This window comes from Equus przewalskii, chromosome 27 (assembly GCF_037783145.1).
Source record: "Equus przewalskii isolate Varuska chromosome 27, EquPr2, whole genome shotgun sequence".
Classification (NCBI taxonomy): domain Eukaryota; kingdom Metazoa; phylum Chordata; class Mammalia; order Perissodactyla; family Equidae; genus Equus; species Equus przewalskii.
In genome coordinates, this window is record NC_091857.1 from 13,029,171 (window position 1) to 13,042,072 (window position 12,902).

Sequence of the window (12,902 nt, forward strand, 5' to 3'; positions counted from 1 at the left end):
GGTTCCGTACCCCTGGATTCAGTGAAGTGCAGACAGAAAGGCCTACAAAAGCTGAGTCTGTACTGAGCACACAGACTTTTTTCTTGTCATTATTCCATAAACAATACAGTATCACATCTATTTACATAGCATTTACATTGTTTGGGTATCATAAGTAATCTAGCGATGATTTAAATATATGGGATGATGTGGATAGGTTATATGCAAATATTATGCCATTTTACATAGAGGACTTGAGCATCCATGGATTTTGGTATTTGCGAGTGGTCCTGGAACCAATCCTCGTAGATATTAAGGGGTCACTGTATATGAATTCTGGAAGAGGCAAAACGATGGAAACAGTAAAAAGATCAGGGGTTGCCAGGGCTTGGGTTGTGGGGAGGAATGAAGAGGCAGAGAACAGAGGATATTTAGGTCAGTGAAAATGATGCATAATACCATAGTGATAGAAACATGTCATTGTACATTTGTCCAAACCCATAGAATGTACAACACTAAGAATGAATTGTAATGTGAACCATGGACGTTGGGGTATTATGGTATGTCATCATTTGTAAGAAATGTACCACTCTTGTGGTTGATGTTGATAATGGGGGATACTATGCATGTGTGGGAGTAGAGGGAATATGGAAAATCTCTGTACCTTCCCTTCAATTTTGTTGTTAACTTAAAATTGCTCTAAAAACACAAAGTCTAACAAAAAATGAAGAGAAAAAACTGAGTAAATTTGTTGAGGGACATATTAAAAACAAAATAAAGCAAAAAATCTTGGACATTGAATCTCTGATGACATCCCTTGGTAGTCAACACTTTGCACATTTTTTCATAATTTAATGCTGGAAGAGTTAACCACATCCCGTTTACTTCAACGGGAGAGAATTCATGAAAACTTGAGTATGGTTTCCTATGGACTTTGCCCCATGTGCCTTTTCCCTTTACTTGATTTGGTTATGTATGCTCTTGCTGTGATAAATCTTAGCTGCTTTAGGTCTATTTGTTGAGTCATCTGCTGCCTCACGGTCACTGAACCTGGGGATGGTCTTGGGGGCTGCCTACATAGGAGGCTATCAGAGTTTATTGAAGGGTCGTAATTGTCATAATTCCTATTATTTAGTTAGTTTTCAGGTTTGCTAGTGATCTATGATTATGTATCACTGTGGTTTAATTTTTCTTATTTGAGTTACTTTACTCTCTAATCAATAAGGGCATTTCACCTGATGGATGATTGTAGAATAAACAATAATCATTTCAATGTACACAACTTTGTGCCTATAATTCCTGAATTGGGAATAATATGATCTTGCTCCAACCATGCTTAGAAGAACGCTAAGTACTAACTTGCTTTATATCAAAACAGTTATAAAATCAGAGAAAAAGTATCAGTACTCATCTGTTGTGTGTGTTGGATATTCAGTAACAATGGCCAGTGAATGGATGTCTGTAGAAAAAGTTGTGGTGTTCTGACCATATTGTCTTTAGGAATGAGCTTCTAGAAATGTGAGTTGCTGACAGGTCTCAGTTGAGTCCCTCCCTAGGAACTACCCTTGCCAAAGGTGACATTCCCTCACCACATGCTTCTCTCATTTCCTTATGGGTCTTGTTCTCAGTTCATGCCCCAGGAACGTCCTGAAAACAAATCTCTAGCTCAGATTCTTTTTTTTTCAGGAAATCCAACCTAAGGAAAAGCCATAATATACAAAGTCTGTTAAATTTCTAAAGGAAACTGTCTACCTAGGTGTCGAAGATGTCTTTCAAATGATGAAACAGCCCTAATTTAAGACTTGATAAGCTGGGACTTGATCTCATGTCCTCATCCTTTCATAAATTCCACTGCAAAGAATGGACAAGATGCAGTAATCTAGTAGCATATCATCGGTAGATTTTTCAGTCTCAAGCAGTTATGCACAGGAAACAGTAAAAATTACTTGTTAAATTTTAGCACAAATGACATAACATATCAATAAAAACTTTTATGATTTTAACAAATGTGGCAATTGTGGTCCAGAAAATTTCTATTAGGTAGTAAGTTAAATTTCTCATTTGCCAGTTTGTGAGTCTCCTCTTCTCAGGGTCATTCAATCCACAAGCATGTTTGAGTGCTTTCCACATGCTCATCACTGAATGATCTGGGGACATGAGGGAAACATTAAATATAGGATCTCTGCACAAATTGCTTGAAATCGGGAGGGGATTCAAAGGGTATATTCATCATTAAATATTGAAAACATAGAACTGTATTCAAGAGCATGATTTATTAACTGCCCCACACTATTAGCTGCTAAAATCTTCCCTTTTAGCCTAGAGAATGCTCATTTTGTTCGGAATGTGAATGAATCGTGATTAATTCCAGCCAGTTACAAAAATCCTCTTCTTCTTTTCAAAGTAGTTGATTTTTCATGCTCTTTTCTAATTAGTGATGACCATGTGACCTGCTTGGGGCCCATAAGATCTAGGGAGATATCAGTGGGAGGGCTAATAGTGCTACTTTTTTGCTTATCTTCCTTCCCCTGAACGCAGATATGATACCTGGAACATATGTGTGTGTGTGTGTGTGTATATGTATACATATGTGTGTATATACACACACATATATACGTATATATACATATACTCCTGTGTATGCATATGTACATATATGTGTGTATGTAAATATATATGAATAGGTACATATACTATGTAAATTCTTTAAATTTACATAAGTTATATCATATCCTATGTAACATACTACCTCTTTTTCATTCAATAATATTTTGAGATTCTCAATTTTTTCTTTTAAAGATTAGCACCTGAGATAACATCTCTTGCCAATCTTTCTTTTTTTCTTCTTCTCCCCAAAGCCCGCCAGTATATAGTTGTATATTCTCATTGTAGGTCTCTCTGGTTGTGCTACATGGGATGCTGCCTCAGCATGACCTGACAAGCAGTGCCATGTCTGCACTCAGGATCTGAACCAGTGAAGCCCTGGGCCACCAAAGTGGAGTATGTGAATGTAACCACTCGGCCACTCGGCCGGTGCCTCTCAATTTTTTATGTAGATATATTTCCTTCTTTTTTTTTTTTTTCAGGTTTTTTTTTTTCTTTTTTGAGGAAGATTAGCCCTGAGCTAACTGCTGCCAATCCTCCACTTTTTTTCTGAGGAAGACTGGCCCTGAGCTAACATCCGTGCCCATCTTCCTCCACTTTATATGTGGGATGCCTACCAAAGCATGGCTTGCCAAGAGGTGCCATGTCTGCACCTGGGATCCGAACTGGGGAACCCTGGGCCACTGAAGTGGAACGTGAGAACTTAACCACTGTGCCACAGGGCTGGCCCCTATTTCCTTCTTTTCAACTGATAATCATGTCACCATCGAGATTATAAACATAAATGTTGTTACAATAGTTTTACTGTTACAAACGACACTGTAGCAAATATCCAAATCCAAGTCCTCTTCTCATGGGCAGGAGTTCCTAGTGGGATTTCTGGGGCACAATCTATGTTCCTGTCCCTTTTTTTCTAGATACTGACAGTGGACTCTGCAGAGCTGTACTACTCAACACTCCCATCAAGCACATAATGAAGGTGCCCGTTTTTCCACATCCTTTGCAAAACTGATTCTGTCACACTTTGTTTTTTCAATGGTATTTCACTGTCATTTTAATACAGTCTCCAATGACTAGCAGCTGAGAACCTTCTCACATGTTTCTTTTTAAATTTCTTTTAGTCTATGTTATTTTTATACTTTAGATCCATCAGGTGTTTTAGCATAAGAAAGCCTTGCAACTAAAATATATCAAAATAATCTAGAGGTATAAGCATAAGATATGGAAATATCCTTGCTCTACGACAGGGATCAAAAAAGAACTCGCTGTTCATTGCTATCACGCAGAATTAAACTGACATCCTAGAAAATTTCCAAGCATTTGAGGAATGACCGGGCTCTTCAAGGTTACTGGCTCTAGAGGCACATCTCCTGATATTCTGGGCTCTTCTCTGCTCTCATGAAAGCACCACGAGTTTTGGCACAGAAACCTCTCCCGCAGGGGGAGGTAGCCCTCACAGAGCCCCACTGGGCACGTTTAATCAGTCTTCAAATGGCCATAAGAAGAGCTCTCTTTCCTAAACTCAGTTCCGTCCTAAGTAAACGTGAAAGCACTCGTGTGTATTCTAAAGCACTATACAAATGTAAGCATTATACTTATTACCTAGTGTTATTGGGGTTAAATGCTAGGAGACTGAGAAGTGTATTTCAATTGGCCTCCAATTACAAAGACATTTGAATACAAGAAGTGGACCCATTTCTTTTAAGAATAGGAACACTGAAACAAAATCCATCCTGCAATTCCACTATATAAAAGGAAAGTTTAATTTCCTTAAAATGTATGCCATCTCATTCCCCAGTATGTAGCAGCAAATTGTTTGTCTTCTACTTTGGTGCACTAAATCCTGGAGAATATTTTTCACATCATTTGAACAGAGGCTTTGGTCATCAATAGATGGAAGTGTGAACTATATTTTCCTTGCCAAAGTGACAGAAAATGCAGCTATGGAAATTACACTTTCAAATTTCAGTGAGAAAAAAGTCCTGAGATCTTGAGATTATTTTTTGAAACGACAAATCTTTTGTTTCATTCTGTTCTGTGTTTTCATAGATTATAACCTCATAGCAATGAATTTGTTGGCATCTCTGAATTCCCTAATGTTCAGACCAGTAGCTACAAACCATGATCATTCAAAGTTCGCTGCTGGACATGCAAACTCTTAAATCATAATTGCAATTGTCACTCCTCTTTTTATCGTGAAGAAAAGGATGCAAATGATTTCTAAGGAGTGACATACAACTACGCTTGAAGCACTGAATAAATATTTTTAAACTTTCTTTTATTTTTTTAAATGAATGTACAATGCAGTAGTGACTATTGAAAGAAGCAGCAGTTTATAAATGCCAGTGAATGAGAAATTTGGACTGAGATCACCCAACCAAAATGGCTGCATGTAAATTTCCAACGTGAGTGAGATTCTTTTCCAAGGAATCGATATAAACACAAACACATTCACATTCACACACACACACGCGCACACACACACACAGCCTCACGCATAACCTTTCCCTCAGGGAAAAAAATGGGCCTGTAAATCAACTTTCTTTAGACACAATGACTAGTTATTAAAGATCTCATCTTTTCAGCGAGGCAAGATAATTTCCTAAAAGGTTTCCCCAAAGTAGATTTTGAATCGGAAAACAGTTACTGTAAATTAATATAATGTCACTGGTCTAAGAGGAAAGATTTATGTGCTCATCCTCCAAAGGCTGGAAGCCGGGCAGTTCTTTGTCTAAGATCATCCACTTCACGTCTCCTTTTTTTATAAGAGAAACTTGAAGAGCTCTTTGCTATGAAGGCCACATTTTCTATCAAGCAGAACTAATCAAATACACAGACATAGCTGTGTGTAAATGGCACTCACTTCAGTGTTGCTATTTGACTTTTTCCCTAGAATGAAAATGCTTCAAGAACACATAGTTCTTTAAAATTATCATTGTATTACTCTCTGTGTTTTTCAAAGTATCCAGGCATTTTGTCTCAGGGAAGTTTTGTAAAATAGATTTTTTATTGATGTAACATGGCAATTTACATTATAATCTATAAGAAGTTGAACTCACTCCTAAAAACAGTGTAGAATTCACTCTTTGACAAAGAACCGTGTTCACTGATTGGTTTTCTTCTGTTTATTTCAATTTACTATCCTAGTATTATGGTTTTTGTGAGTTTTGCTTGTTTGTTTGTTTTTACCTCAAATCATATCCAAGAAAACCTATAGTTATTTGGTTGTAGAATAAGAAGTAAACATTTGTTTTTCACATAAACCTGTCCAGCTGTTTCATAGGCGTCAAATTGTTCTAATATTTATATTTTATAAAATTATATATGTTAGATAACAGTTATGTTCTACTTTATAATCTATCTTAAGTGATACAATTTGGTGAAAATTTACCCAGATCCTTTCATTGTAGTAATAAGCAAATTGCTGCCAAATTGAAGAAAAATCTTAACCGTATCTCAAGAAATAGTTCTTCTACAAAAAGAGCTATAATTATTAATTTGATTGCTTTCAAGGAATGAAATGAGTCATAACTTTGAAAAGGTCAGCATGCAGATTTTCCAGCTTCCAGAAGTGGGCTCCAAAGTCACTGCTGGTAGAGTTATATCCGGTGTTGAGGTTGATGTAAGTGGGTTAATCCAAAACTCCCCAAAGGCTGGTGATCTCTCCCACAAGCAAATATGAAATAATAGTGACAGATCATCTTTGAGAAAAAGCTTTGCTTTGGAAAGTCCTGAGGATCTAAGCACCCTCATTATGACTAAAAACCTTTGAAGATGGAATTTGACCACATCAGAGTCCCTCCTCTATGCACTCTCATCATGTATCAACCATCATCTGGAAATAAATAGGGAAAGAGCATGTGAATAGCCACATCACAATAATATATTAAACAAATACTTAGTCCCAAATGAATCTTTTGTTTTCCCAAGTTAAGTCAGATAGAGATTAATATGCTTCAACCATTCCAGGTGCTAAACTTGAACATCTTTTATTTTATATCTATAAAGGGAAGGCAAGTAATAATGCTTAATGATAATGAATATTCAATAGCACATCTAGATTTAGGGATAATTTGCATGTGATACTGTACTCCCTCAAAAGTCAGGAGATTGTGGTTCCTATTCCATAGAGTATAGGAATTCTACTTCTATTTCCATGTTCCTCAATTAAACTTGGTTTAATAGGAGCCATGAAGGCACTGCCTTTCAATAGACGTGTTGATGATAAATTTTTAATTTTTAATCTTTTCCAATTTTGAAGCACAACCTTTGCAAAAACACAAATTAACAGACTGGTCTATGTTGACACAGCTACTCTCAAATTAATGTTTGTTTGTTAGATAATTGTGCTCTTTAAGTCCTAACTTAAAAATATTTCTATATTTAGATTGGTAAATATTATTACAAATGCTTACTTTACAGATTTTTCTTCAGATCAGAAAAAGTATATAATATTAATGGGTTTTAATTGTGGAACATTTTTCTGGGTTCATTTGAGAAAAGAGTTCACTCTGACTCTTATAATCTCATTGCATAGAATGCTATCTATGCACAAACCTTCATACTACTCATCAAAGGACTTATAGAAGCTGAAAAACAATGTAGAGAAAAAAATATTTTCCATTGACTCTAGTGCCCCATGAATGTTATGTCAATTAGTGAGAGTGAAAATTTATTGTTAAGTGTTGTTCTGGCCCCTAATTTAATATGTAGGGTAGGCTGTGAATTTGCTCTTATGTTTTACGCCAAGCAAACTTAGCACAGAAGTAGTTTCCAAAAGTAAATCTTAGAAAATACAGTAGTACAGAGTATTAGATGGATTTATCATGAGATAAGTAATGAGTTATCATGAGATAAGCAATCCCAGTGGGCCTCAATAATCAATAGTAAGTGCCATTCAAGCTAATAAAAGTAAAATGTTTCCTTGAAATCAGAAATGAATACAGCAAAAACACTGATTGAATACGGAGAAGATCTTCAAAATCTGAATGACGTTACTTGGCTTCCCTGGATAGTTTCAACTTCTTGAATTATTTGTTTTGTTTTTTATTCAAGAAAAATAACTTTCAACTTTAAGCACGCTGATTTTCTTACACATCTTCCTTGACATTAATCCGGTTTGTTTTTTAAACAAGAAAAAAATATCTCACTATGTTTAAGACAAATATAATTATGTTCATGATAATGTTTCTTCATTGAACGAGTTTTTGCTAACAGATATCAGTGAATATATAGGTTTAAACATTTTGGCATAAAATAAGGATTTCTAAGAAATCATCCAAAAGGCCACATGGGGACAAAAAAAAAAAAAGCAAAGGTCATTTCATATTTTGGGAAAACTGGGAAACATAGAATAACCCAACTCTCTCTCCTCCCATAGGTGGATTTGTGGCCAAAAGCAACAAAGATCAAGTAGGAAAAGGTGTGGGAAGAAGCTGATCAGGGAGAGTGAATTAAGCACAGAGCATCTCAGAAGGAAGAAGCAAAAATGAACTTCTTCAAAGTGAGGGCCACTCTGGGAGGAACAAACTTAGAGTCCCCTTTTTTAACAGTGGGAACAAGACTACACTGACTGGTAGGAAGAGAGTACATACTGAATTTGGTTTACATCTGAGAAACCGAGGAGGTAAGGCTAATAACGAATTAATAGATGAGTCATCTTTGCAGAAACCAATTAACTAGTCTGTTACAGTGATTGCAGAGAAAAAAGGAACTTTGCCATTTAAATAAACAAACAAAAAAGCAATGAAACAAACAAAAAATAGCAAAAAATATTCCCATGGAGTTGCCTAACTCGTTACTTGGGGAGAAATAAATTAAAGTTACCTACAAGAAACTTACGTACTTATTATAAAAAGCTTGTACAAGAAATTCAGTATAAGAAAAATTCTAATTAGCCTGAATCCAGCCTTAACCTCTACTTCAACAATAGTTGATCCATGAAAATATTCGTACTTCAATACTGATTAATTTTAAAAAATGCCCTGAATAAGATACTTACAAAGATATTTTTTTAAAAAGAGTAAAAGAATAGTGAAAACAGGCAGAGAAAATGAAAAATTCCCAACAAAAAAAACCCGTTACTAGGGAGCAGATAAAAATTGTGACCATATATTTTCACTGAAGAGTAATTGAGTTAAAAAGGATCATTGCTTCAATGAATCAAGAACATAAGGCAAAAGGCCAATAAATCAAGAACACAAGTGAATAAATGACAAAACAATTGGGAGAGATTTAAAAAGTAAACCCCGGAGGTTCAGTAAAACATAGAAGAAAATATGAAAACGTCTGGAAATAAGGTGAATCTGAAAGGAGGACCAGGAAAGAATAGAATTGGCTAAAATAGCATTAAGGAACAAAGGGTACAGAAATTTTAAAAGAAGAGGAAAATGGAAATAGTTAAAATGAATACAAACTTTTAAAAAGAGAAAAAATGACTTAAAATGACAGATACAGAAAGCAATCAAAGGAAATTTATTACAAGCTTAGTTGATCCCTCTAAAGAAGAAAAGAAAATAATGGAACAGAAGAAAATGTAAACATATAACACAAGAAAATTTTTCAGGAACTAAAGAACACATGGTTTCTAAAATTAAAAGTGTACATTATGTTCTAGATACAATTATGCACCAAATAACATTTTGGTCAATGACTGATCACATATACAACAGTGATCCCTTAAGATTAGTACCATATATCCTACGTGTGTAGTGGTCTATACCATCTGGGTTTATGTGAGTACACTCTATGATCACACAACGAGGAAATCGCCTGTAAACACATTTCTCAGAACATATCCCTGTAGTTAAGGGACACCTGACCATACAATTGATGTAGAATGGTCAACGAGACAAATCCTAGCAAAGGTACATAAATTCAAATGAAAGAAACTTTGCATAGAATGGCAAAATATTAAGTTTCATGTAAAGAAGAAAACATCTGATTGGCCTCAGGTTATCCAGCATCATTCAATGTTAGATGACAAGGAGAAAATATATACAAAATTCTAAAAGAAAAACAAAGTGTTAAGTAAAGTGTTTTTACACTGTTGACCTGTGTTCCAAGCAGACAGTCTGAACGTGCACACTGTTGCTATGAGTCATTGTTTAGGGATCCACTAAAGGTAAAACTCCAGGCAATTCAGGAATGACTAAAAGTCTTAAGCAAAAGAACTCTGCTTAGGATTACCAGATAAAATACAAGATGCCTAGAATTCCTAATATTTCATGACACATTCTTATACCAAAAGAATTATTCTGTATTTATTTTAAACTCAAAGTTAAGTGGGTATTCTCTATTTTTACTTGCTAAAGTTGACAACTCTAAACTGTGGAGAACATTGAATCTTGTTAACTGCCCTACCATGATTGAAAGAAATGTGGGGGCTAGGGTTTCAGAATAGAATGCAAATGTTTTATCCCCTGGTATCTCAGAAATAGCATAACAAAAAATGAGAGGGAGAATGGAGAAGCAAGCTGAAAGGAAAGTGGGTTCACCGGTTCCCTGATCTTTAGTAGCTGAAGTAAAAATACATCATAAAAGTTGACAAGCAAGTAATAGACGTGTAAGTATATACACCATTACAAATGTCCACATTACGAAAGTGAATGAAATTGGCTAAAATAAGGTGATAGAGAAGGAAAAAAGTGGCAAAGAAGGAGTTTAGCCCTGCGTTAACATCTGCCAACCCTCCTCTTTTTTCTGAGGAAGACTGGCCCTGAGCTAACATCTGTGCCCATCTTCCTCTACTTTATACGTGGGATGCCTACCACAGCACGGCCTGCCAACCAGTGTCATGCCCGCACCAGGGATACGAACCCACGAACCCTGGCTACTGAAGCAGAACATGCACACTTAACCACTGCGCCACCTGGCCATCCCAGAAGTATATTAATTTTTATCAATGCTCAGGTAAAAAGAAGAGACACTTTCTGAAAATAGGAGATTAACAATATTGCATATAGTTCTAGAAAATTATAATGCTAAAGTTAAGCATTAGAACAAAATTATAACTATACATAAAGAAATAAAAACTAAATAAAAATGTTATAAAACATAAAATAACATGCTGGAACTAAGATCAGACATAACTATCAAACAATAAATAAAAGTCTTCCCTATTTGTTTTCTCAAAGTGAAACCCAGGCTCTATGAGAAATACACCTTATACGATGTAATTTAGAAAAGTGAAAACCAAGATTCAAAGTAAAGAAAACTTCACACAAAAAGAAATCCAAGATTGAAATCTTTTATCAGACAAACATTGTGAGGCCACAAAACATTAGACAAATTGAAGAAGGATATTTTTTTTATTGCTATAAGTTGTCGTTCGCAATGAGTATCTATGTCCATAACACAGCATCAACAGGCATAAAACAAACTAGAGAGAACATATAGGGAGAAAGAGACAAACACATTAGTCTTGTCTCTCCATCCATGAAAATTAAAGAGACAAAAATAAGTAAGGACCTGAAAGACATAAATAACTAATAAACACCTAATAGTGTTTAACAATCTTTGTATCTTGAAAAAGAGAACAGTACACAATTTGCTTTCAAGTATCTATTGATTATTTACAAAAAGTGGCAATATTTTAGGCCATGAAGAAAAAATCAATCAATTCCAAAAAGTAGGAAAAGACAGCATGCATTCTTTCATCACTCTGCAAGCAATAATAATAACAACAAAGAAAACCATCTGAAAATAAAAAACAAAACACTCTCTTTGGGGATCATAGAGGAAATCTCATATATGATTGAAAAATATCCAGAAAAATAAAAATAAGAAAATCCTAAATATCTTCCTAGATACCCACAAATCCACAAATCGTCTCCTAAGAATGTGGTGTTGTTTCCCTTGTTTTATATTTGGTAACATTTGAAGTACAAAAGCTACAGAGCCACACAGCTACTAAGGGAGGAATTGAATTTACACTCAGTTGATTGATTCCAGATTTTTTCTTTTTACATTAGTCATCAATGCCTTTCAAAGCATCAGAGCCTTTCTTCCTTTACCTGTAAAATGAGAGTTGAATTAGAAAATAATAGCTAGTGTGTATGTATTGCTTACAGTAGGGCATATGGTGTTAGAGGTTTTGTCCATGCATCAATGTTTAATCCTCATATCAATCCATGAAGTAAATATTATAATTATGCCTAATTTAAAAGAAAATAAATCGAGGCACAGAGAGCTAAATAACTTCTCCAACTTACATAGTTACTAAATAGTCAACTCAGAATCTGAACCCAGAGAGTCTGATTGGCTGTAGACTTAGCCACATTTGAGAGGTAGTCTGCCTCTAAGCTACCTTCTGCTTCTAGAGTTCTGTAAACATAACTTAATATTCCTGACATTGGTATTTTTAATAATTTATCACCAAACATCATACAGCTTCCAGTGAATTACATGTGGATAACAAGGATAACTATTCAGATGAGTTTTTCCCAGGGTAGATAAAGAGTAAAATGCCAGGATCCAATCACATAGAACAACATCCCCAATTGTTAGCAAAACAAAAGAATTGTTTCAGTACTGTAGGCAGCACATGTCCCAAATAAGCTTTTTTAACTAACGCAGATGGTGTAGGTTTGATCCAGAGCTGTTACATAAACACGTTAGTTTATAAATGAAATTGTCCAACCTCAATGACAAATAGCTGTACATCTGCTTAATAATCATTCCTGTTCCATTTTTAGAACAGAGTACTCTAATTATTTTCCCTGATTATAAAGAATTTGGAAGTGGATCACACAGATGCTTTGCTATTTACAGTTAAACAATTATTTTCCTCCTCCTTCCTTACTATCCAATAATATTTCTTTATTATGTTGAACCTAAAAATTGAACTAGGAAAGGGAAATGTAAGCTGAAGTATTAAAGACAGTAATCACTCAAATTGTTATTACTGGGGAAATAAGTCTACCCTATGGACTTTGTTCCATTGATTGTGAAGTTGCTGCTCTCATTAAATGGGATGCTTGACCCTTAGTGAAGTAAGCACCATTTTCCTCTTCTAGAGCTGCACTCATTTGATTGCCTTCCTTTCATCCTTGGAACACAAATCTTACCTAATAATGAAATGTTCCACCTTATCCTTGCCCATCTCATCTATCGCTGCTGCCCTCTCTTCAATTTGACTCCTCAAAGAAGTTTAGGTTATTTACCATGTGGTTACCAGTGTGGTAGGTGCCATAGGGACAAAAAATAAGACATAGGATCAGACAGCTAAGTATTTCTATTGCAGGTGAGTATTTCTCTGGTTTGGATGGGGAATGAGAAAAACAGAATGAGAAGAGGACGCATATACTTGAAGAAGGAAC

At 35.3% G+C, this 12,902-nt stretch overlaps 1 protein-coding gene across 8 annotated transcripts in view; it reads right to left on the minus strand.

Moving 5' to 3' along the window:
• The window catches only part of ROBO2 (roundabout guidance receptor 2), a 1,565,981-nt gene that overhangs the window by 1,373,227 nt on the left and 179,852 nt on the right, over nt 1–12,902 (minus strand). The gene's annotated exons all lie outside the window — the stretch shown is intronic.